The following is a 26,797-nucleotide window of genomic DNA, read 5'->3' as shown; positions in this document are numbered from 1 at the left end:
GCCCTACCATCCACTAGGGTGTGGTGGGAGAAGTATGGCGAGCCATGCGAGGTGCTAGGCTTCGGTGCTAGGTGCTAGGTGCTTCGGTGCTAGGTGCTAGGCTTCGGTCTCCATGTTGACACGGCGTAGTGAGACACTGTGCACGAAGCATGGCGAGTGCAGCAAGTCACGCGAGGGGACGCAGTGCTACGTCTTAATGTTTATGTTGACATGTCTGCATTCCTGCATGTCGACCATAACTTATGTCGACCTAAATGCATGTCGACCTAATAGTGTAGACCTAATGCTTGTCGACCATAATGCTGGTGATCTAATGATACATACCCACTGCAACTTACCATTTAAAATTACTGCCTTTTTTCACACCCTACTGCAATGTTTTTTGTTTATTTTCTCCTGAATACTCCTTTTTTTGAACCATGAAATTTAACAGATAGCTATATTTAAATTAGCAAACTCTTATGGTGTACAGATCTGCACTATATAGTCTAAATTGTGCCACTCTAGCATGCCGTGCTATGTGAGTCCCGATGTGATCTGATCGCATCGGGACTCACATAGCTACGCCATATTGCCCCAGTGTGTACACACCATTAAGGTCCCCTACTACCATATTTGCCTTGTTGTTTATGTTCACTTCTATCCCTTCTGTGTCACCACAGGCTGTCTGCCCCTCCCCTTTAGAATGTAAGCTCTCATGAACAGGGCTCTCTCTCCTCTTGTGCTTTTCTTAGAATATATCTCTGCCACCCCCAGGCTTGCCTACCCTCCCGCATTCAGCGGGAGGCTTCCAGCTTTTGCAGGAGCCTCCCACTGCCCCGCAAATACCCCCTTTCCTCCCGGTTTTCGGGACCCCTCCACAGAATTTTAGAGTGTGCATGCGCTCGTCTGGGAAATGGAGGGAGCAGGGTTCACAGCCAGCTACCGCGGGTTCTGCGATGGCCGAGCTGCTGTAGTGCTGCAGCTGACAGGAAATCATGTGCTGTGTGACTGCCAAGGCATTGGAAGGAGCAGAGCTGACAGCCTGAGCTCTGCTGCTTCCCAGAGGCTGGCCTCGCCCACCACACTGACTGAAAAGTGCAACTGTCCATCGTGACCATCAATGTTTTTGTATATCGATAGTCATCCATTTTTTTGATTGAGTGGCCTGTGAGCCAATCAAAATGTGGGGGCTGGGCTTCGTGGGTGTCGGGGGCGGAGCTATGCTCCGTTTCCCAGCACTTTAGGGAAAAAGCAAAAATGAAACTATTCGTTTAAGCCAGGGGTGTACAAACTTTTTGCAAAGAGGGCCAGATTCATTGAGGTGAAAATGTGTGGGGACGAACCATTCAGCCTAACATTCTTTGAATCATTAATCACATCAGAATGGTTCCCCACTCTGCCCCCATTCACTTTATGTCCCCCAGCCTGCCCCTTCACTGTATATTCCCCTGCATAATCCCCCTTCTCTGTATTTCCCCCATTCTGCCCCATTCACTGTATGTCCCCCAACATGCCCCTCCACTATATGTCCCCCAGCTTGCCTCTCCTTCACTTTATGTCACCCAGCCTGCCCCCCATTCACTGTATCTCCCCCAGCGTGCCCACTATTCACTGTATGTCCCCTAGGTTGCCCCTCCTTCACTATATATTCCCCTATGACACCCTTACTGCACACCCTGTAATGAGAGGTGCTACCTTGCTGAGATTTTTAGCTACTGTATATGCAAGACAGAGGGGGTTTGCAGGTGCACTATGCACTCATTACTGCTAACATATATTCCTTTTATAATTCATTTATGAGGTTGTTAGCAAACATTTGGCCAAAGATATGTACCTGCCCACTAACGTTAAGGTCACCTCTTTAGAGCAGGTCCCTAGCACTATAGGGTTCATGCCTGGGGTGCAGGGCACCCCCAAACCAGTCCAGCAAAATCACCCCAGGGCATCACATAAATAAAATATAGCTGTGAAGTGTAGTAGAGTGTCAAGTGTCATAGAATGTAGGGTATGTGTAAGCAAATAAAAGGCCCATTTATCAAACCATATTTGCGGCTAAATCCCCGAAAACACCCGTTTTCGGGGTTTAGCCGCAAATATTAAGTATCCCCTAAACGTATCAAAGGGGGACCGCAGCAGGAATCTCCGATCCCTACTGCGATCCCCTCTTCACCGACGCCGCCCGCATTCCCCATAGGTTTCTATGGGGGATGCGATGCTGCCCGATGTATTAACATCGGGCAGCCTGGCTTCGCATCCATGGGCTATCGCCATTCTGATATGGCGATAGCCCATTGTAGCCTATGGCTGCGGGATCGCGCTGCTGAGCGGGGCAGTGCGGTCATAGGGGTCGGCGGGGGTCAGCGCATAACCGCGCATGCGCAGACCCCCCGGCTTCCGGGTCAGGGCTTTGCAGGAACAGGCTCCTTTCGGAGCCCTGTCCCTGCGCCCTTCTAATAATACATCCCTGCGGTATCACATGATACCGCAATGTGATGCCCGGTGATGTCACCACGCCGGCATCGCTGTAGGTTGATAAATACGCCCCTATCAGTGATAAAGGGTGTGTCAAAAGTAAGAAGAAAAACAATTGTGAAAAAATAAGTGAAAAATTACATACAGTATAAAAAAGACATACACAGAAAAATGATGATATGTTTATGTGAGTCTATGTGTAAAGTAGCGATGCCCTGGAGTGGTCCAGCCAGACAGGCACAAGGGGGCCCAGCACCCAGACAAATCTGTATTTCCCCCATTCTGCCCCATTCACTGTATGTCCCCCAACATGCCCCTCCACTATATGTCCCCCAGCTTGCCTCTCCTTCACTTTATGTCACCCATCCTGCCCCCCATTCACTGTATGTCCCCCAGCGTGCCACTATTCACTGTATGTCCCTCAGGTTGCCCCTCCTTCTTTGTATGTCCCACATACTGCCTCCCTCCCTTCACTATATATTCCCCTGCCTGACCCCCCCTTCTTTCCCTCTCCTTCTCTGTATGTCTCACATCCCCTTGTGTAAGCCATAGAATGGAGAAGCCAAGCAGGCACTGCAAGGACAGTAGACAGATGCTTGGGCTCCTGCCGCTGTCCTCCGCAACTCTGCATGTTATGGGAGCAAGCTTCCCCCTTGCTGCACCCCCTCCCCACACACTGCTGTCACTGTAATCCCGGTGGAGGGTGATATACGATTGCAGCAGCAGGGGTTGGATACATAGTCACTCGAAAGATGCCAAACATGTCTCACACTGGCAGCCGGCACCCCCTCACCACTGCAGACAGCAAGCCATCAAGGTAAAGGCATGCTCGCCTCTAGAGTCCCGCACTGTGTGTCCAGCCTCTGATGCTCCACCTGCTTCTGGCTGGATGCCGCGGGCCACTTGAAGTGACAACATGGGCCACAATTGGCCCCCAGGCCGGACTTTGGACATGCCTGGTTTAAGCTTTACATCAATGTTGAGAAACCATCTGATTCTCCCGATCGATGGACAAACTATTCGACATCGGCCATAAACCATAGATGATTTCTATTCATCGATGGTCGATGGCCATCCCTAGTTCTGACTCTGGGCTTGTGGTGAGCTGCCTCCCCTACCAAACTGCTGCACCTTCCAGGGTGGAGCAACACAGCCAGGTGAGTGCTGTGTATACTGGGGGAATGGGGTGTGTATATAATGTGGGGGAATGGGGTGTGTATATAATGTGGGGGAGTGGGGGGTGTATAAAATGTGGGAGTGGGGGTGTATATAATGTGGGGGTGGGGGGTATATAATGTGGGTGAGGAGGGGGGCTTTGTGTAATATAATACACTACAGTGGTGCATACTTGCCTACTTTTTTAAACTGATTTCAGGGAGATTCCATACCTCCCAACTTGTGTATGGTTGAAATTGTGACCTGCCGCGCCGACCCAGAATGGGGGGGGGGGGGTCCACAGCAAAGTGGGCGTGGCCTGTTAGGCATGATCATGTCCCCATTGTGGACAGACTCGCACCGTGCGGTCTGGATTTTTAGATGGGAATTGAGTATTCAGGGGTATTGGGAGGGCTTTGCAGGGAATCGGGGGAATGTTGCCAAAAATGGGAGACTCCTGCAAAATCCGGGAGTGTCGGCAACCTACTATCAGCCTAAACAAACACTGGGGTCACTACCTGCCTACACACACAGGGGTCACTACCTGCCTACACACACACACAGACAGGGGTCACTACCTGCCTACACACACACACACACACACACACACATGGGTCACTACCTGCCTACACACACACACAGGGGTCATTACCTGCCTACACACACAGGGGTCACTACCAGCCTACACACACACACACACACACACACAGGGGTCACTACCTGCCTACACACACACACACACACACACACACACACACAGGGGTCACTACCCACCTACACACACACAGGGGTCACTACCTGCCTACACACACACAGGTGTCACTACCTGCCTACACACACACACACACACACACACACACAGGTGTCACTACCAGCCTACACACACACACACACACACACAGGGGTCACTACCAGCCTACACACACACACAGGGGTCACTACCAGCCTACACACACACACACACACACAGGGGTCACTGCCAGCCTACACACACAGGGGTCACTGCCAGCCTACACACACACACTCACACACTGGGGTCACTACCGTCCCCCCCCCTCACACACACACACAGAGGGCGGTATTCAATGTGAATACCCTGCGAGGTGCAGCGAATCCTTTTTAGGATTCGCTGCACATTCGCCACGTTCCGGAGCCAGCGGGCTCCGGTATTCAACGTGTCAGGGGCTCGCTGCCCCTGACAGGCGAATATGAGCTCCTGCGGCGATTGCCGCAGGGAGCCTCAGGACGGTGCCAGGCAGAGAGATGGTAGTCTCTCTGCCTAGCCCAGACCTTTGTGGGGGGTTAGGTGTGCTCCCCGGGTGCCAGGCAGCACAGGCTGCCCCCCCGGGGCTGCCAGCAGGCAAGCGTATATTCACTACACAGGATCGTAATGATCGTGCAGTGAATATATGAATATGTAATGAGCGGCTCCGCTCTGGCGCCACCTGCTGGCTGCTGTGTAAAAAAAAAAAAAAAAAAAAATATTATTTTTAAAATTAAATATATATTCATGTGCTTACAGCACATGAATAAAAATAGCATGCCCCTCCTCAGAAGAAAATTCCTGATTTTTTGACACCAAATGTAAAAAACAGAACACTTTATTTTAAAAGTTCACATTCCACTTCACCATAAAAAGATAGCGATTGCTGCTCGGTGAATCATGGTGACCAAAACCTTCAAATGTATTCGCCAACTGGTCATTGAATAGGGTGATTCACCCTTTTAGTCAGAAATTCGCCAAACAGCACAAATTCACCATAAAAACCTGGCGAATCAGGCTCATTGAATACCGCCCAGAGGGGTCACTAGCGGCTAACACACACAGGTCACTACCGGCCCCCACACACACACACACAGGGGCCACTACCTTACCATCACTCCCCCCCCCCCCCCACACACACACAAACAGGGATCCTACCTACACATATGAACAAATGCTCAGTGCCAGCCTAAAATTCACAGGGATCACTGCCAGTAAACGCGCGCGCACACACACACACACACACACACACACACACACAGAACAGTGTTAGGCTATACACACACAGTGCCAGTGTATTAACACACAATGACACACACATACACACACAGTGCCAGGTTTAATAGATACACCCATAGGTCACCTACATACACACATTAAAGTCAGTGCCAAGCTAAAAAAACACAAAAAAACAAACAGATCACATGACATAGCTGCCTACATTTGTACCAGCCAGCATGGAGCTTCTGTGGCAGAACAACATGTACTACTGCTAACCTGGGAACAGAGCACTCCTGCTCCTCTCCCAGCCTCTCCTCCGAGCTCCCAGCTGGCAGGTCTGTCAGTCCTCACAGCTGCTTCCTATGCTGGTCCCCGTCTCTCCCCCTCCTCTGTGTCTCCAGCATGCAGCAGCAGCTCTCAGACGAGGCAGAGGGGAAGAGGCCAGAGGGGCGGGCTTCACTCACTGCTGCTCGGAGTCTCCCAGCTTGCTGACAGCTAGCAGGCTCTCACATGCGGCTCACACACTGACATTGCATAGTAGTTCCAAGCCCCGCCCACAACGCAGTCCGTTTTTTAAAGCTCAGCTCTGAAATTTCAGGGGAGTGGGGGGCTTTGCGGGGGATCGGGAGAGTGGTGTCTAAAGCGGGAGGCTCCCGCAAATTGCGGGAGAGTCGGCAAGTATGCGTGGTGTGTATGTGTACTGGCTGTGATATGATGAGGGGGGGGGGGGGTGTATAAGGCAATATAAAAGGTGTGAGTACTGAATGTAATATGGGGGCACTGTAATATGGGGGCACTCTGTAATATGTAATATGGGGGCATTCTGTGTAATATGGTGATGTTCACTGGCTGTTATATGGGGGGAGGGGGGCTGTGTGTAATGTATCATAGTGGTGTGTATACCATACCTCCCAACTTCGGCAGGTCAGCAGTCGGGACGGGGTTTGTTGTTGGGGGCGTGGCCTAATTTGGGGGCATGGCCTATACTCGCAGCTCCCCCCATTTTGCCGCTATGGGGGAATGACCCAGAGGCTCTGTGAGCCTCTAGCCATGCCCCCAGCCCCCTGGCTGCGGGAATAGACGCTGTGCGCATGCGCACAGCGTTTATTCCCCGCTGCTTAGCAGCGGACAGGGGGGGACTCCCAACAGCCCCCCCACACCGCGGGACACTGCCGCCCGCGGGTGGGACAGCGGGACAGGCCCTGACAATCGGGACTGTCCCGATAAAATTGGGACTGTTGGGAGGTATGGTATACTGCAGGGCTGGACAAAAGGTTGATCGCAATCTTCCCAGATGCTGCCTGTTACGGAGTGTTGTGCCCCCTAAGAGTTGTCTGTGTTTATATGTATTTTTAAGGGGGCACGAATCTCCATCGCAGGCAGAAACTGGGATGAACTTACACTTGTGAAGACACCCCCGCATAACAGAATGCCCTGTGCCAGAATGTGATTTTTGGGCAAATTCCCTGTGTCAGCATGTGATTTTTGGGCACATTCCCTGTGTCAGAATGTGAATTTAAGGCTCATTCCCTGTGTCAGAATGTGAATTTAAGGCTCATTCCCTGTGTCAGAATGTGATTTTCAGGTATATTCCCTGTGTCAGAATGTGAGTTTTGGGCTCATTCCCTGTGTCAGAATGTGAATTTCGGGCTCATTCCCCGTGTCAGAGTTTTCTTCTGCCACTGCAGGACACACCCCTTAATGGCAATAAGTGGGGGGAGCATTACACACCCACAGCGCATTCTTCTAGCATCTAAAATCTCCCTGAAACTAGTTTTCAAAAGTAGGCAAGTATGTGCCACCCTGATAATTGTGTCAGTGTCCTGTTCTCTGATGGAACTGTCTTTATTTTCCATGGTCCTGTCCTAATTTGTTGTTTTTGCTTATCTATGTATTATCAGGTGCTGCAGAACCCATGTGGAGCCATATAAATAAACACTAATAATAATAATATTTGAAATATAGTCGTGTTTGTCTTTATAATATTATATTCTTAACTTACTGCACCACCTAGTGGTATATTTTGCAGCTGCATTGTTTGTTATAGGATACCTATACTGCTGTCACATCGCAAACTCTGCTCTGATCCTGTATTTGAATAGTTTCCAAAACAGATCTGAACCCCTTTTACATTGCATGTTGGAGCTGGTTTATTTCTGGGTTATTACCAGGTTGGTGCCTTTAACACTGAACACAGTTCACCCATTGTAAACAGTGTGATGTCATTTTAAATGGACTGGCTCACATTTGAGGTTATACACTATAAAGGAGGGGCTGGGAAGTGCTCTGAGCAGTGCAGCAATCATGGCAGACAAAGGACATGTCTATAGCAGAGACTTTGTGATAGTTTCAGCTGTACTGCTATTGGATTCAGCATGTGAGAGGATATTTGAGCTTCTTACAATCTGTAGCTTGTTCGTCAGCTATTTTGGGAGGAGGAGGCTGCAGTATTTGACAGACAGTAGGAGGTGTATGCAGAATTTTTTGAGAGAGAATAATGATTCACGTCGAGAATACCAGCGCAGGAGGAGGGCGTTTATTGCAGCTTCCTTGACCACCATAATCAACTTAAAACTCTCTTCACAGCGAAGATTGCGGACTAGAGGACGTCGGAATGGGCAAGCTTTTATGCAAAGTGTACTGAACTTTCATGACGTGCAGTGGAAGTCTCACTTTAGAATGTCACGTGAGACATTCTATTATCTTTTGGATTTAATTACCCCAGCACTCTCTAAACAAACCACAAACTTCCGTAGACCAATAGAGCCTAACAGGAAGCTAGCTATTGCTTTGTGGTGGTACGCCACTCCTGACGAATATCGCACAATTTCTTCTCTATTTGGAGTCAGGATATCTACTGTTTGCAACATAATTCATGAGGTGACCCAAGCTTTGGTGGACAATCTATACCACAAATTTATTTGTCTGCCGCAAGGCCAGCATTTAGATGACACAATTCAAGGATTTGTTGCGCGTGGATATCCGCAGTGCGCAGGCGCAATCGATGGAACCCACATCCCTATAATTGCTCCTCATGAAAATCCAGCTGATTACTGCAATAGAAAGGGATGGCATTCCATTGTTTTGCAAGCTGTGGTGGATCATAAGTATTGGTAAGAATGTTCTGCCCAATGTGTTTTCTTTTATTTAAGTTTATTTTTTAAACCCACTATAAAAACGTAATATATAAATTTTAATATTAGCTTCACAGATGTATTCATTGGCTGGCCGGGTAGTTCACATGATGCTCGTGTGCTTGCAAACTCGGATCTGTACCGCCTAGCAGAGGACAAGCAAGGTGGCTGGCTTTTTCCAAGAGAGGTATGCAAAAAAAGATATTTGTGAAAATGTGTAATGTACTTTATTTTATAAACTGCCACAATGTCAACATACCCACCAACATGACCCATTCCATTAGGTACAAAATGCTCTGCTCCTGGACTTTCCTCTAGTTAATTGATGAGAAGGGTGGTTCAACACAGGTGATGGCAATCATACAGTAAGAGAAAAGTCCAGGAGCAGAGCATTTGTACCTAATGGAACTGGTCATATTGGACGGTATGTAAATTGGGGAATGGTTAAGGCCCCCATACATTAGTCTGACTTGTCCTAGGTACAAGTCGAACTTGATTTCCCCTGCAGCTCCCCGGGACGGAACACACGATTAGGCACTTGTGCCAAATTTTGCATATGATAAATCGCATGTAGGGCCGGCGCCACCACTAGGCAGGACTAGGCATTTGCCTAGGGCGCCTGCCACTGGAGGGCAGTACTGAGCCGCCGAGGTACCATAGAGAGGTACCTGAAAGCAGGGAGCGGGGAGCAGGTGAGTATGTAATCCTCCTCCCTCTCCCCTCCCATCCCGCCCATTAATTAACGCTGCCCCCCCCCATGCGCCGCCCGCTGGGGGGATTTCAGTGCGGCAGTATCACCCGCACACACCCCCCCCGTGCTGCATTGCAGTATCGCAACCCACCCACCCACCCCCGCCGCAGTATCGTCCGCACCCTCCCCCCCGGCAGGCGGCGCGGGGGGTTTTGCCTGGGGTGCGCAGGGGCTTGCACCGGCCCTGATCGCATGGATTTATCATATGCAGTCCCCGGGGAGCTGCAGGGGGAGAGCCGGGTGGGGGACACTGGGGAGCTGCAGGGAACAGCCGGGCAGGGTGAGCTGACAAATAGTCAGCAGGCGGGGGACGCTGGTGATCCAGGCATGGGGAGAGGCTGGCAGGGGCAGCGGACACATAGGCTGCGGGCGAGGGGACGCCGGTGAACTGGCGAGGGGAACAGCTCACATGCTGGGCAGAAGGACCAGGCAGGTAGCCGCAGCTGCAAGGAAGAAAAACCGAATACAAAGTATGGGGAGCCAGTGATTGGCTGAGAGCTCTTTTAAGCCCCGTACACACGGGGGAGATATATTGCTCAGCAATATATTGCTAGCAATATATTGCTTGAGTGTCTCTCCTGTTCATCAGCGACCAGAGATGGTCGCTGATAATCAGGAGACTCTGCCGGGGGAAGAGGCAGGGAAATAGCTGATCGCAGGAGCAAGCTCCTGCAACCAGCGACCATCAGGGGCTGCACACGGGAGCGCGCACCCGGCGATTCATCGCCGACACCACACACAAATCACTGGCAATATGGTCGCTCAGCGACCATATTCCCAGCGATATGTGCTGAAATTGCACCCGTGTGTACGCACCATTAGCCAATTGCTGACTGGCTGATAGAGCTTTCAGCCAATCACTGCTTTCCCATTCATTTGTATTGGGTTTTTCTTCCTTGCAGCTGCGGCTGCCTGGTCCTCCTGCCCAGCACGTGAGCTGTTCCCCTCACCGGTTCACCAGCGTCCCCCCGCCCACTGCCTATGTGTCCGCTGCCCCTGCGCGCCTCTACCCATGCCCGGCTCACCGGCGTCCCCGTCTGCTGACTATTTGTCAGCTCAACTTGCCCGGCTGTTCCCTGCAGTTCCCCAGCATCCCTCGCCCGCTGACCCTGCCCGGAGACTGCACATAAGATTTAGGAAATCTGGTACTTGTTTCCTAGCATGGCGCCCGTCGAGGGTCATCGCATACCTTAACTTAAGGTATGCGATGGACGCGATGGACCCGATTTTCTGTCTATTTTGAGCCTTTATTGCCGGCAATGAGAAAATCGTGTCCTCTGACCTTTTCATACCCCCACTATCCACGTCGGCATGGAGTTGATTTTATAAAGTGTGGCGAGCGCAGCGAGCCACCGAGCCAGAAGCATGGCGAGTGCAGCGAGCCCCGCGAGGGGATGCGTAATTCCTGTGAAGTAATGCGTGTCCCCTCGCAGGGCTCGCTGCGCTCGCCACGCTTCGTGCTCGTTGGCTGGCTGTGCTCGCCACACTTTATAAAATCAACTCCACGCCGACGTGGATAGTGGGGGTATGAAAACGTCGGAGGACGCGTACCGCCGCCCCTCGCGGGCTCGCTGCGCTTGCCACGCTTCGGGTTGGCGTCAATAGTGGGGTGGCATTAACAATGGGGGGGCATTTGACCCATGCGTGGGGGGCTATGCAATGAAAATTGGGGTCTAGGGTGTATTTTACATTGGTCCCAATGTAAAATTGGGTCTCAGGGACCATTTTACATTGATTCCAATGTAAAAATCGCGTTGATCGCATCGCATGCAATTTGGTTGCATGCGATGCGATCGATACAATTTTTTGGGTCCCGATGCCTGCAATTAAAATGCTGGCGCCGTGCTAGGAAACAAGTACCGCAAATCTTATGTGCAGCCGGTGCGACTGCCCGACTCCGATCCGATGCGCACGGGACCGTGCATCGGGTCGGACAGGGTTTCAAAACATGCGATTTGGGACGATTTCACGACCCGATTCATCCGAATCGGGTGAAATCGGGCCCAAATCTCATAATGTATGGGGGACTTTAGATTATGGGTCTACAAACCTCAGCTCTCCAGTTGTTTTGGTAATTCATTTCCCAGCATGCTCTGGCACAGATTTAGCATTGCCTAATATCAAAAATGTGGCAGGGCATGCTGGGATGTTTAAATCCTCAACAGCTGGAGAGCAGAGGTTGCGGTCCCATGGGCTAGTTGACCGTGAATCAATGACCATTGACACCAAATAGTTGTTCTTGATGATGTGGGTATACCTATTCGTCTTTGCTAATGTAAATCTTTTTTCTATTGTTATACTAGAAATCTAAATTTGTGGATGGAGTGGAAGTTGCAGTTCACATAATTGGTGATGCAGCCTACCCTTTACAACGATGGCTGATGAAAGGGTTCACCCAACATGTCACGCTGAGCCCTAATCAAAGAACCTACTCTGACAGCCTGAGCTCGGCAAGAATGGTGGTTGAAAATGCCTTTGGACGTTTAAAAGGACGTTGGCACTGCCTTATGAAGCGCAGTGATATAGACCTAACTATAATGCCCAACATTGTTGCAGCATGCTGTATACTTCACAACCTGTGTGAATTTAAGAGGGAGGAATTTCTTCCAGAGTGGGCTGTGCAGGACTCAGCTGCTTACCCTGCACTTGAATCTGAGACCTATGTGGGCGACTATTCAGAAAGTGCAGAACAGATGAGGTCTGCTATAATGGCCAACCTTCCCTCATTGCTGCAATAATTTTTTCCCTTTTTGTATATACAGTTAATTTGTGTTTTTCAAAAAAATAAACCTGGACAAAAGGTAACCATTTGCGCTCCTTGTAAAAAAGCAGTTCTCTTAGTGTTTAGAATTTGAATTGGAGAGCGCTAGAAGATGTTTTAATAATGTAGCATGAATGAGTTAGAAAATAAATAAATATAAGATGAACAATTTAAATAAAAATAATAATAAATAAAATAAATAAAGTAAATGGCACAAATATTTATAGTTATTTTAGGTAGAAATGAGAGAAACTGCATTTAACCTCCCTCTTTTAACCTACCTCTAGTCAAGTGAGCTGCGGGAAAGTGTTTGTGAGGGAAAACAAACCGCTGCTGTTAGTATCCCCGGGGATTGGGCATCTGCCAGCCCCAACCGAGAATGGTCTCCAGTAGACACTGAGTACGAATCGGGTGACATCACCGTAGAGCACTGTGAGCCGCCATGCTGAACAGTGGAGACCACACTCACAGTGGCTAGCTATCTACACAGCCGCCTCCGCAAATACCTGTTGCTATAACAAGCGGAGTCTATAACGCCGGACGCCGAGACACTAACAGCAGAGACTTGACTTCCCTCACAGCTGCTTCCCCGCAACCCAGTTGAATAGAGGTAGGGAAAGTGCAGTTTCTCCAAATTCTACACAAAAGAGCTGTAAATATTTGTGACATTTACTTTATTTTATTTATTATTATTTTATTATTTTTAAGATTATTATAATTTTCATTTTCGTCTTATTGTATTCTTTTCTAGATCATTCATGCTACGTTATTAAAGCATCTTGTAGTGCTCTTTAATTCAAATTAAATTCCAAAAATAAACCTGTTTGTTGATGTTTATGTGCTGTGCCGATTTGAAATGTTATACACAAAAATGTATCAATAGACCATAGACTTTATATTTTCAATTACAGTATATAAAACCTTGGTATATAATATCCCATTCAGACCGAAAATGCAGGTCACACCCAGGATAGGGACACAGGTCCACCCAGGGAGTGCCCCGGCATTTGCGGTCTGAAAGCAAAGCATCCGACCCGGCTTACTGCCGGGTTGGTGACGTCAAATGGGGGTGAGGCTCAGCGGTGGGGTGGGGGAGGAGGTAGCGCTTGGAGCTGACAGCGATTCCTCCTCCATACTGTGTTACCTGGGTTACCCGTTCGCACTGAACCTTGGCGGGTCAGACCCGTGTCCAACCCTCGTCATGACCAGGGTTCAACTCCCAGGTTGCTTGACCCGGGCTGGCCCTTTCACACTACACCAGTAGTGACGTAACAACCCGGCAATATCTTGGGATGAGAGTGCAGTCTCAAAGGGGTACTACTGATACCAATGCCCTGTGCACAGAGGCATCACTTGACCTTTGCGGACTCCATGGGAGCAACAGGGAGTGGCAGTGTGCGTGTGTGTGTGTGTGCGATGGGGGATTAGAACAGCATACAGGTGGTGAGTTATGACAGTGGAACGTGAACATAGAAGTGTTAGTTATACTAATATTTATATTTTTTATATGTACAGTATATTATACAAACACACATAACCTGTGGTCGACCTAATGTATGTCAACCTTCATACTGTTGACCTAGCAACCATATCCCCAGTAGATCCAGAATGGTATAAGGGCCAGATGCACTAAGCTTCAATAAACAGGGCAGTATGGACGTAACTCGCAGAGGCAATGGAGATGCCTGCCTCCAGGCTCCAAGCACTGAAGGGGCACCTGCATGTACAGACGCACCTTCACAGTATGATCCAAGTGTGACTGCTGCTCTTCCAATAGAGCTCTGCAGCACACTGCAGATTTAATAGCCTCTATCCTAGATGCCCTGCAAACACCTGCAATAGGGGAATAGATGGGATGACCCCCCAATGAATGCTGACCTTGACCCTGGCTGGCTATTTATAAAGTTGGGGGGGGGGGGGAGTGTATGCAAAGAAACTCCAATTTGTTCTAGAGCAGCTGCAGCAGTGTATGTATGCATGACTTTTGTCCACCAACCTAGTATTGGTGACGATGGTAGAGTGGGAGCCGGAAAGAGGTTCAGGAGCAGCTGCGGCAGTCCATCACTGCCATGCTGCTGCCTTTGCCAGCAGAGGATCAGTAGCGGTGGTGGAGCAGGTGCCTGGGAGGAGAATCAATATGCACTCAAGTGTTCATATTATTGCCCCCTGAGTGTGAGTAGAATATAAATGTCCATCCTTAACTCAATCTTATGTGACCTACACACGTAGCGATCTCTGTGCATTTTCTAAGCAATCTCACCAGATTGCTTAAAAAATGCCCCTACATCACTATTTGTCGAGGCATAGCGATAGCGATGCATGGCCCCCAGCATCGCTATCACCCTGTTGATTAATATCTAGCAAGCTGAATAAATCTATAATCGTTGGGTGTCCGGGCAAGTGTTCTCACGGGAGAACACTGGTCCTGACAGATCGCTCAGTGGCACATTGCTGTGTGCTGAGTGAGCTAGCATTGCTCAGAATGCTCATCTCCCCGTGTGTAGACCCCTTTACTCTTTACTTTTATAACTTTGTTATCCATTGATGTATGCAATTGGTTATATTTTGTATACAGTATGGTATTGATATTATTTTTTTCATCCTATTTTTATGATAGGTGGCCACCTGCAATGCATATATATATTCATATTAAATTTTAAATAAAGATATATAGCTTATATAGAGCTTTCAACTTTGTTGCTCCAACTCTATGGAACTCTCTTCCTCGCACAGTGCGAGAAGCCCCCACTGTAGAATCCTTTAAAAATAGACTAAAGACGTACCTATTTACTCAAGCATTTCACTGACATCCACTGTTAAGCTTGTTTTGTATTTCAAGCTGTAAAGACAATGGTACAGCACTTTGAGTCCTATTGGGAGAAAAGCGTTATATAAATATCAGGTACTTGTGGATTATCACGGCTCCCACGATGGGCATCGTATGCTAAAAAATCACATCGCATCGCATGCGATTTGATCGCATGCGATTTGATCGCATGCGATCGCATACGATTTTGCACTGAAAAGCATCCAAATGCATTGGAATTAGTATTAAACATGTTCAATGGCCCCCAAATGGCATTTTTGAGGCTGTTCCACCCACGCTTCGGGCTCGGTGGCTCGCTGCGCTCGCCACACTTTCTATTCTCAACTCCACGCCGACGTGGATAGTGGGGGTATGAAAAGGTCGTAGGACGCGTACCGCCGCCCCTCGCGGGCTCGCTGCGCTCGCCACGCTTCGGGTTCGCGTTGATAGTGGGGGTGGTACAGCCTCAAAAATGCCATTTGGGGGCCAATGAACATGTTTAATACTAATTCCAATGCATTTGGATGCTTTTCAGTGCAAAATCGTATGCGATCGCATGCGATCAAATCGCATGCGATGCAATTGTATATGATTTTGTCAAAAAATGTCAAAACCGGTAAAAATCGCATCGCATCGCATGCCACTATATATGGCATGCGATGGCATGCAATGGGAGCCGTGATAATCCACAAGTACCAAATATCATCATTATTATTATTATTATTATTATTATTATTATTATTATATTATTAAATTCTATTGTCTCTGATGGTAATTCATCTGGACATAATCAGCGCAGTTCTTAATTAATTTTCATTCATTTCTAATTGGGAATTCACTTAGTGCAAGTTCCACCAATTGATACCTAATCAATTGGTAGAACTTGCACTAAGCGAGTGGGTACACAGACACACCATTAGTCTGCTGCTATTTTTAACTAAAGTACTACTGATTTTTATAAATTTGATCATTTACATATTCAGCGCCTGATTTTCTGCAAATTGTCCCGTCTGTGCCTGCTTCTCAGTCCATGAAATCTGTGTCTATCTCTCTGTCTGTCCCATCTGTGCCTGCTTCTCTGTCCATCCCGTCTGTGCCTGCCTCTCTGCCAGTCCCGTCTGTGCCTGCTTCTCTGACCGTCATGTCTGTGCCTGCTTCTCTGCCCGTCTCTTCTGTGTCTTCTTCTCTGCCCATCCACTGTCTGTGCCTGCTTCTCTTTCCGTCCCGTCTGTGCCTGCTTCTCTGCCCATCGATTGTCTGTGACTTCTTCCCTGTCCATCCCCTGTCTATGCCTGCTTCTCTGCCCATCCCATCTGTGCCTGCCTCCCTGCCCGTCCATTGTCTGTGACTTCTTCTCTGTTCATCCCGTTTGTGCCAGCCTCTCTGCCCATCCCATCTGTGCCATGCTCTCTGCCCCTCCCCTGTCTGTGCCTTCTGCTTTGTCCATCCCCTATCTGTGCCTGCGAAGATCATAGCTTACCAAGTGCCAGAGAGCCAGCCCTGCCGACAAGTCCCATTACTACCATGCAAGGGGATGTGTAACGAAGACACATCCCTCGCATGTTACCGCTGAAGGAGAAATCATTCAATGGTCCCCAACCATTGAATGATTTCACCTGCCTTCACAAATAATAGTCAGTAGAGACTAAGACAGTTTAGAAAGGGTGGGCCGTCCGCCTCTGGAACACTTAGTCCTGCCTGCGTACCCATGGGAATCATAAAATGCTAGGCATTCCCATGGGCGATACCCGACCCGCCGGCGTCCAACCCCAGCACACCCCGATACCTGCAAATGGCTCAGCGACTTGCAGCCATTCCCAAAGGGGACTTGCACATTCGCAATTACCTAACCATCGGGATGGGGCCGAACTTGCTATTTAGCAAGTAGACTAGAATGACCCACTAAGTGTGGCTATATACACTTTTATATATATATATATATATATATATATATATATATATATATAAGTGTGGCTATATACCTCTAGATTTGCTGATTTTTTGTTTCCGTGCCATAGTGCTGCACCAAAAAAAACCATCAAGCGCCGATTTGATTCCCTAAGAGTACTAGGAAGGACAAAAAAATGCTTTTGTTAAAAAAATATATATATATCGATGTAGAAGAGAGAGCGGCACTCTTTAGGACTTTATATAGAAGAAAGACACTTAATCCAGTGTGAATTCTACGTTTCGGTTTATTAGACTAACCGTCATTCCTGATGACGGTTTAGTCTAATAAACCGAAATGTAGAATTCACACTGGATTAAGTGTCTGTCTTCTATATAAAGTCCTAAAGAGTGCCGCTCTCTCTTCTACATCTATATCTACATCAGCATTGAAGGCACCAGGCGTATGAGCTTAAACACAAAAAGGCAAGAGTGTCAGTCCTCTGGAGGTGATTGATATATATATATATATATATATATATATATAGGATCCAGTTGGACCGGCACTCCGAGCTGCAGGAGAGTACTGGCGCTGGTGCCTTCACAGCTGATGGTGCAGCGAATTGTAGGTACAGGATGGGTGCGGCACTCAGCTTTCTCAAAGAAACACGACAATACAGTGTCTTGGTGATCAACGTTTCAGTGCTCTCTTTATTGGCACTATCGTCAGGATATGACGATAGTGCCAATAAAGAGAGCACTGAAACGTTGATCACCAAGACACTGTATTGTCGTGTTTCTTTGAGAAAGCTGAGTGCCGCACCCATCCTGTACCTATATATATATATATATATATATATATATAAATAACCCTTTCACTGCGCTAGGATAAGTGTTTTTTGGCATCAACTCTATAAATCCCCCCTGTTAGTGGGGGAAGAGGAACAACATACACAACAAGGATATAGAGAGCGCCTCCTCATGTTATAGAGTGCGCCTCCTCACCACCTTAGATTTAGATGGTAATTAATCACTTGCTTAAGTGTCACAAGACAATTATACAATTTATAAAAAAAATCAGCAAGGTAAGAAGAATTACAGCGTTGTTTCATTCAATAATTCATATGGAGTCAAGATTTCAGTCATCACAAAAACCGATGCGTTTCGTCACTTGGACTTCATCAGGGGTGTAATAAAAAGACTCTAGGTGGAGATAACAAAAATTGACCTTAATATATAAGGCATTAGTGAGATAAAGGCTTTATTAGTACTAAAATGAGTGTGGGGTATGTGGGGTGGCCTAATAACGATTTTTCGGGGGTTAACAGCAAATATTATCACTAGAATGTACCATGGAGGGATTGCAGCAGGAATCTCCAATCCCTGCTGCGATCCCTCCTTTACCGCCGATGGTCGCATCCCCCATAGGTTACTATGGGGGTTGCGAAGCTGCCCAATGTATCAACATTGTGCAACAGCGCTTTGCATCCCTGGGCTACCGCTATTCTGAAATGGCGGTAGACCAGTGTTGCCTATGTGCTACGGATCGCACTGCTGCCAGGGCAGTGCGGTCAGCGGGGTTGTGGGTGGTCAGCGCTAAAGTGCATGCACAGACCACCCAACGCCTGGCTCATTTCAGAGCCCTGTCCCAGCGCATCAGGGGTGATTTATCCTGCCAATAGGTGTGATCCTGGGAGGTAACATTCCGCCTATATCGCATTGCAATCCATGATAAATGGGTCCCTATGTGAGAAACAGTGAAGTAAGTCCACAGGAGCCACAGATTTTTTTCACTCAGTGTGCTCACTGGTGCATGAGTTACTCAAGAAACCCAGGTCAACTATGCTTTAAAGGCTGCCAATGTTAATAGATAAGATATCAATACCAATAGTGTAGGCTAGGGAGATGGAGGTGGTGGACAGTAGGTGCTATCCACACCCCTATGAATGCCACAGCACTAGTCATGACTCTGTCTTCCCCTGACAAAGCTTATGCGAAGCACGCGCCGGCTATCGGTGTAGCACACTCTTAGCGCACCTGATAGGAATGTGAAGTTATTATTTACTATAGATACACAGGAAGTCCTCTTCCACAGCCCTTGTTAGGGTAGTGGATAGAAGACACTTCGTATAATAGCACTGTTACTATAACAGCTCACGCTGCTTGCTACTGGATCATCAATGTGGCTTACAGCCCTGCACAGCTAAATTGTATTTGATACCTCTGTATATCTAGTGACCTTGGGCCACAAACAATGAAGATCCTTGCACTAGATTATAGAGTATATGATATAGCAATTGGTGACATCCCAAATGTGGGAGCAACTGCTGTAACAACAGTGAACACTCCGCATTGCTCAAATTTTTGTACACACTAATGCTACTAATAACCCTTCCACATCTGCCAAAATTTCCGGCATAGGCCCCTTGAACAACCCATGACTAGCGCTGGTGTGCAAGGTTCCCAGACAAATTCCTGGGAAATTTTGCCAGGATTTCAACCCTGCTAGGTAGCAGGGTTACTCCCACGACCATCCCAGGTTACTGGCTGGTCTGAAAGGTACTTACCCAGGTCTGGGCAGTGGGGTCCAGACTGCCGGGATCCGGGCAGCTGCGGCTGGGAGATTGTAGCGCTATTTGCTGGGCAGCTTTGGATTTAAAAACATATTGAAAAGACTGTCTGGATACGCAGTGGGGCGGGAAGCGCCGCTGAATTAGAAAAGACTGTCGAGACATTCTCAGCCCATCAGCGTCCGGCCAGTCTTTTAAATATGTTTTCAAATCCAGAGCTTCCTGCCTCGCTTCCCGGCAAATAGCGTTAACAGCGTCCAGCTGCTGCACAGATCCCCGCAATCTGGACCCCGCTGCCCATTGCCCGCTGCCCCCCCCCCCCCATCAGAAAAAGCAGGGACAAGGGTGGTGTGAAAGGTGTGAAAGGGGCCAAACCGGGACCATTTCCCAGGTAAGTCCCTTCATTTTCTGGAGTGAAAGCGGTATTATTGTCAGAAGATAATGATCTGACACTTTAACTGAGGAAATGAGTGTTTCAATAATAGTGAACATTTCCCATTTCTCTATAAAGAACACTGGGCACACTGATGTTATTTCTTTTTAAAAAATAAAGTGATCTGAAAAGAGACAGTAGATCATTAGTAGGTAAATATAAGCACTGCATAATCTACATGTAATACTAGCAACCTGGGTCAGACCCGGTAATTTGTATCTGGATCGATACCGGGTTGACCTGGGTTTAAAACACATTTCCACTACAGTGGTACCCAGTAAATTGCTGGATCAGCCCCGTTTACACGTTGGTAAAGCCTTTTTAAAGGGCTTTACCAAGGGGGAGGTCACAAAACAGGGCTCAGCTGTATATACAGTATGTATAAATAAACAGCAATAAATATCAGGGGTGAAATTTAGTAGGATGAGAGATTCGGAAAGTGAGAGATTTGGTAAGACATCTCAAGTTTTTTTTAAAGGGCTCCCGGAAAAGTGGGCGTGGTCTCATAAATTGGTGTGACCTGTTCTGGTAAATGGGCATGGTCTCTCTAATACCTAAAATATAAATGAAGCTTTTTGTCCATTACATTTACATACATAGGCACATATATTTTTATATACATACAGACACACACATTATATATATATATATATATATATATATATATATATATATATATATACACAGAGGCTGGAGGTGCGGCACTCGAGGTTTAGATACTGATCAATAAAGTCTTGAGTGCCGCACCTCCAGCCTCTGTATGTATTGTTTCTGTGATCAATAAAGTCTTGAGTGCCGCACCTCCAGCCTCTGTATGTATTGTTTCTGTGAGGGCACCGGCTGCAGCTAATACGCTGTTATATCGGAGTGTCAGACCGACATCGACTATATATATATATATATATATATATATATATATATATATATATATATATATATATAGGAAAAAAAGGGGGATCAGAGTGCGCTAATGAACAATAAATGTCACTTAGAAAAATAGTATATTTAATATAAAATATAAAAAGTACACATATACATAATGTACAATATTAAAAGAAAAACCCTTATTAGGGTATCACAGATACACAATTGGTGAACATCAGTGGTAATTGCTCAATTCAGATAATTCTTGATCACAGATAGAAGGGCCAACGGGTTTCGTCAAATCATGACTTCATCAGGGGCAAATATTGCAATCGGTAGTAACTATGGCTTAGGAGTTTAGGGTCACACTGGTGAACCCCTGCTGTATGTAACTAAACAACCAGTTTTAAACAAAAAACCACATCGGGCGCAAACACTACAATAATTCACCCTTGGAATTAGGGAATCTATAACGATTTTCACATATGGCTGCTCCCAATTAGCAAATTGGATGATTTGCAATAGGTAGACACAATAGGAGAAATGGGGAGTGTGTATGACTAATCACACACACCCAGAGAGTGCCAGACAATTGGATAATTATAAATGTAATAAATTTATTTGAATAAACAACAATAAAATATATCGCATCAATTGCAACATGTAATGAAATGAATAGTATTAAAAAAGGTACATTACACTCCCATTGGATATATAGCAACAGGTGGTAGTCCCAATATTTGGATATCTCCTTTTAGGGGTAAAGTGTACGTCAGATCCAGCTCAATTATCATAGATGTTGAATTTTTTGTGTGAACAACACATCACATGAAAGCAATGTTCCCTCTAATTTTACGAAGGCTTTGTGCAGAAAAAGATATTGGCTGTGCAACTTTGGAAGGAAATGTACATTTTTGTGCGTCACATAACGTATACAGGCCTAGGTTTCGAGTTCTGTTGAGTTAATAAAGCAATTTGAATGTTTACAGACTTCACACACCACACATATAGACTATAGCAGTGATTTTCAACCTTATTAAACTCGTGGCACACTAAAACAAGATTTTAACCTTTGTGCACTCAGTTGTAATGTCTGTGCGCGGGCTCGGCGAGTTGTGTGCGCGCGCACAGCTTAGAGGGAACACTGGTCACTGCATGCTGTGTAATGTGATTATGGGTCACTACATGCTGTGTAATGTGAATATGGGTCACCATGCAGCCATTTTCCCAGTGGTCTTTACCGCTGCTCTGCCGGACCGATGATGAGGTGAGTAGAATTAAATGGGTGAAGGGTGTACAGCGTGTGGGTCCCCCAGCGACACTTATGTGACATCATATGTAATAGCCATTACAATGTGTGGTATAATATGTAATGGGCATTATGGCATGTGTCATAATGTGTACTGGGCATTCTGGCATAATGTACAATGGGCATCACGGTGTGAGGCATAATGTGTAATGGGCATCACGGTATGAGGAGTAATGGGCATAGTGGTCTGAGTCAATGTGTAAGGGGCATCATAGTGTGAGGTGTAATGTGTAATGGGCATCACAGTGTGAGGTGCAACATGTAATGGGCATCACAGTGTGAGGCGTAATATGTAATGGGCCTTACAGTTTGTGGCATAATGTGTAATGGGAATTACAGTGTTTGGTATAATGTGTATTGGGCATTACGGTGTGTGTCATAACGTGTGTTGGGCATAATGGCATGTGGTATACTATGAAATCCCTATTATCCCTATTTTACAAAAATTTGTCAAGCCCTGGCATAATGTGCAATGTCAATTACTGTGTGTGGCATTATGTGTGATGGGCATTATGGTGTGTGGTATTATGTGAAATGGGCATTATGCTGGGTGGCATTATGTGGAATGGGCATTACTGTGTATTGCATTATGTGTGATAGGCATTATGTTGTGTGGCATTATGTGTAATGGGCATTATGGTGAGTGGCATTATGTGTATGGGCATTAGGGTGAGTGGCATTATGTGTAATGGGCATTAGGGTGTGTGGCATTATGTGTAATGGCCATTACTGTGTAAATTTTCGACGTGCACTGTCCCTGTTTCTGGTGTGTGTGTGATGGGAATAATTAATCCTGAAGCCCATATACATAAAAAAGTCACCTATTTAGTTTGCATTGATGCCCAGTAGGCAGTGATGGACACGCCCAGTATGCTTTGATGGACACGCCCAGTAGGCGTGGTGAACACGCCCCTCCAATGGTGCACCCCCTAAGAAAATGGGCTGCGCACGCCTATGCCCCTCACCCCAGAAAATGCAGGGACTAGGCTGGTGTAAAAGGGGCCAACCTGGGAATGCATTTTCTGGTGAGAAAGGGGTATTCTGCAGTGCTCTGAATACAGCCAGGCTCTGCCACTGTCAGTGGCTTTCACTTCTGCCTGGCGGCGGCTGTCCCCCATTTGCCGGGAGCATGTATTCCCCCTTAGCATTGAACATGTAATCCCACATGGCAACGAGCATGGAACCTCTGGCAATGAGCATGGAACCCTTGGCAATGAGCATGTAGATAAGCATCACTTATGTAGCATAATTTTTAATAGGCATTATGGTGTTTGGCATAATACATAATGGACATAATGGCGTGTAACTTAATGTGTAATGGACATTATGGTGTAAATGTTTAATGCACGCCTTTGGTGGACAATGTCCCTGTTTATGAAGCGTATTGTGAATTTTGGCTTAATCTGTGTGCCATTATGTGAATTCTGGCTCAATCCGTGTGGCATTCGGTGAATTTTGGCTCAATCCGTGTGTAATTATGGGAATTTTGGCTCATTCCATTTGGCATCATGTGTAAGGGAGAAGTATAATGGGGTCTGGTATATTGTTGCATACGATGTAGAAGTTGTTTATGGTGTTGTAGACTACACTCAAGGACACACCCCTGTTGAGTGGCCACACCCCTTTTCCGGAGCGCGCCTTCGGCGCACGCACAACTACATCCTTCACTTTTGTCGCCATGGTGGGCCTGCGTACTTTAAATACCAGGGCCTATTTTTAATCCCATTCCCACCCTCTCTCTGCCGCTCTCTTAGCATGTACACTGGCACCACTGACACCGCCCTCCCCCAACCCAAACCCTCTTTTATCATGGTGCCCCCCCTGTCATTTTATCCTGGATCCGCCCCTGCTTGTCAGTGGCAGTTGCAGCTGTGGGGCTGCAACTGCCACTGGCAAGGAAGTCCAGGAACAGAGCAGTTTTGTCCCTCCTGCAATGAGTCATGTTGGGAGGTATGTTACTGTATGCAACATAATGTGCGGGGCAATACTGTGCGGGGCATAATTTGTGGGACATAGGGCCTTATTCAGCACGGATTGCTAATCTAAGTAGATAGCCATCATCCAGACAGAACCCACCCCGTGCAAATCTGCAAGATAATTTGCAAAACTACCACAGATCGCTATCCTCCGAAACCATCAAAAGGATTTTAGCCATCTGTGAACATGTGAATAGCTCTGGGGCTTCACAGAGTGATGATGTCACAGAGCGATGACGTCACAGAGCGATGATGTCACAGAGCGATGATGTCACAATGCACTACTGATCACATAGTCTGAGCTGTTTGGCTTTGGGCTCATATCTTCACAAGAACTGGATGAAGGAAGAAGTTCTCCGTGAAGATGGGCTGTTGTCTTAGCAAGTGCTGTGATGACGATGATGATGTGCAGTGCGCTGCACCTGCAAGATCCCAGAATGCCGATGTCTGCGATAGAGACGGCGATTTCACAATTGAAGATCAGGGATATATCTTATGGAAGATCATTTCCTCACGACCGGCGTTTAGCCACAGAAGGAGAAGATGGCTCAAGCGCCATAGGTTTACACCTAGACTGACCCCCATATCTGAGAAGGAGGAGGAGCTGGAGGTGTCCGATGTGGAACACGATGACACCGGAGGAGAAAGTGTTGGCCCAGGGAGCGGCACAGTGGCGCCTGGCACCGGGCACACAGAACTGGAGGGATTTGACCCCTATAACAACATAATGTTGATGCTTATGCTATCCTGGCTAATCAGACTGTATATATATATCCGCACTGCTGCAGATCGGCGGTGAGATGGACAGTATATACCTTTGTGTATTTTTGTATATATTTGTATATATTTGTATATATTCGTATATATTTGTATATATTTGTATATATGGAAATTTGTAAATATTGTACATAATTATAGATAGGATATTTATCTATCTATCTATCTATCTATCTATATATCTATAGATAACCAAATTACAATAAAACCTTGTACAATAACAGTCCGTGGAAGATCCCAGAATGCCGATGTCTGCGATAGAGACGGCGATTTCACAATTGAAGATCAGGGATATATCTTATGGAAGATCATTTCCTCACGACCGGCGTTTAGCCACAGAAGGAGAAGATGGCTCAAGCGCCATAGGTTTACACCTAGACTGACCCCCATATCTGAGAAGGAGGAGGAGCTGGAGGTGTCCGATGTGGAACACGATGACACCGGAGGAGAAAGTGTTGGCCCAGCGAGCGGCACAGTGGCGCCTGGCACCGGGCACACAGAACTGGAGGGATTTGACCCCTATAACAACATAATGTTGATGCTTATGCTATCATCAGACTGTATATATATATCCGCACTGCTGCAGATCGGCGGTGAGATGGACAGTGTATACCTTTGTGTATTTTTGTATATATTTGTATATATTTGTATATATTCGTATATATTTGTATATATTTGTATATATGGAAATTTTTAAATATTGTACATAATTATAGATAGGATATTTATCTATCTATCTATCGATAACCAAATTACAATAAAACCTTGTACAATAACAGTCCGTGCGTGCGTGTGATGTGTGTGACACAACCCTGGCGCACGCGCTGCTGGCGCACTCCTACACAGACACACATCCAGCAAGTGTTGCTAATTTATATAGCCAGCAATTGTGTTGATTTCATTAACGCCTTTTACAGCCGCACAATGTGACATAAAGGCTCCGACTCAGCCGCACAGTGTTATAGTTATTGGTACTGATAACCGCGACGCCATAAGACGCTGCTAATGCTGAACACAATCCTGCTACATACAACATGTAAAGAGATCATGTGTAACAAGGTGTAACATCCCCCTACTGTACAGTACTCATACCTGGGAGAAGCCCGGAGAGAGGAGTTCAAGCAGGGCTGGACAAGGCTTCGTTTTGGGGGTGGGGCGAGGCTGGCGTCACCAAGCCCCACCCCCCACGACCGTCAGCCACATTAATTATCGGGTCCGTGGATAGGGGAAGGGGTTAAAATGACGCAAAATGCCACGATTCCTGTCATTTTAGCCCCACCCCCTCTCCGCGGACCCGCAAAATTCAGACATTTTTACCACAGGGAAGGGGGGAGCAGGGGCTGTTGCTACAATGCGGGAGACTTGCCCACCTTCCCGGGGGGCCGGGAGGGGGACCCGATTTGCGGGACCCTCCCGGCCATTCCGGGAGGGTAGGCAAGTATGACATTACTGTAGGTATAACATGTCACCCCAGAGGTCTGTGCCCTGTATAATAGATAACCATGGTCACATCTCCCCGGCCACTGTTACAGTGTTCCTCAGTAACATACAGTGTCACACTCAGATCAGTCATTACTTTTTGCTGTCATTTCTGCCTATGTCTGGGTCTGTTGGAGGGGCCTGAGTCCTGCTCCCCCCTCCTCCGCTGCACGGAGAGTGGAAACCAACTGCCACTGCAACAGCCTCTCTCCCCAGATCAGCACACGCTGCTCAGTACTATGGGCCTAATTCAGGTTGGCTCACAAAAGCAGAATCTCTCTCTAATACGAAAAACCATATGCACTGCAGGTGGGGCAGATGTAACATGTGCAGAGAGAATTACATTTGGGTGGGGTGTGTTCAAACTGAAATCTAAATTGCAGAGTAAAAATAAAGCAGCCAGTATTTACTCTGCACAGAAACAAAATATCTCACCCAAATCTAACTTTCTGGGCAT

At 47.0% G+C, this 26,797-nt stretch overlaps 1 long non-coding RNA gene across 1 annotated transcript in view; it reads right to left on the bottom strand.

The window, feature by feature from the left end:
- Nucleotides 1-26,574, bottom strand: part of LOC146073730 (uncharacterized) — a 44,059-nt gene extending 17,485 nt beyond the window's left edge. The window contains exon 1 of the long non-coding RNA XR_014473300.1: nt 26,438-26,574. This is a non-coding gene — a long non-coding RNA (uncharacterized LOC146073730). The remainder of the gene's footprint in view (nt 1-26,437) is intronic.
- Nucleotides 26,575-26,797: the final 223 nt, after the last annotated feature.

The sequence above is a fragment of the Crinia signifera genome, chromosome 1 (genome assembly GCF_055691185.1).
Source record: "Crinia signifera chromosome 1, ASM5569118v1, whole genome shotgun sequence".
Classification (NCBI taxonomy): domain Eukaryota; kingdom Metazoa; phylum Chordata; class Amphibia; order Anura; family Myobatrachidae; genus Crinia; species Crinia signifera.
Note: the sequence above shows the minus strand (reverse complement) of the source record. Positions and strands in the feature narration are given on the sequence as shown.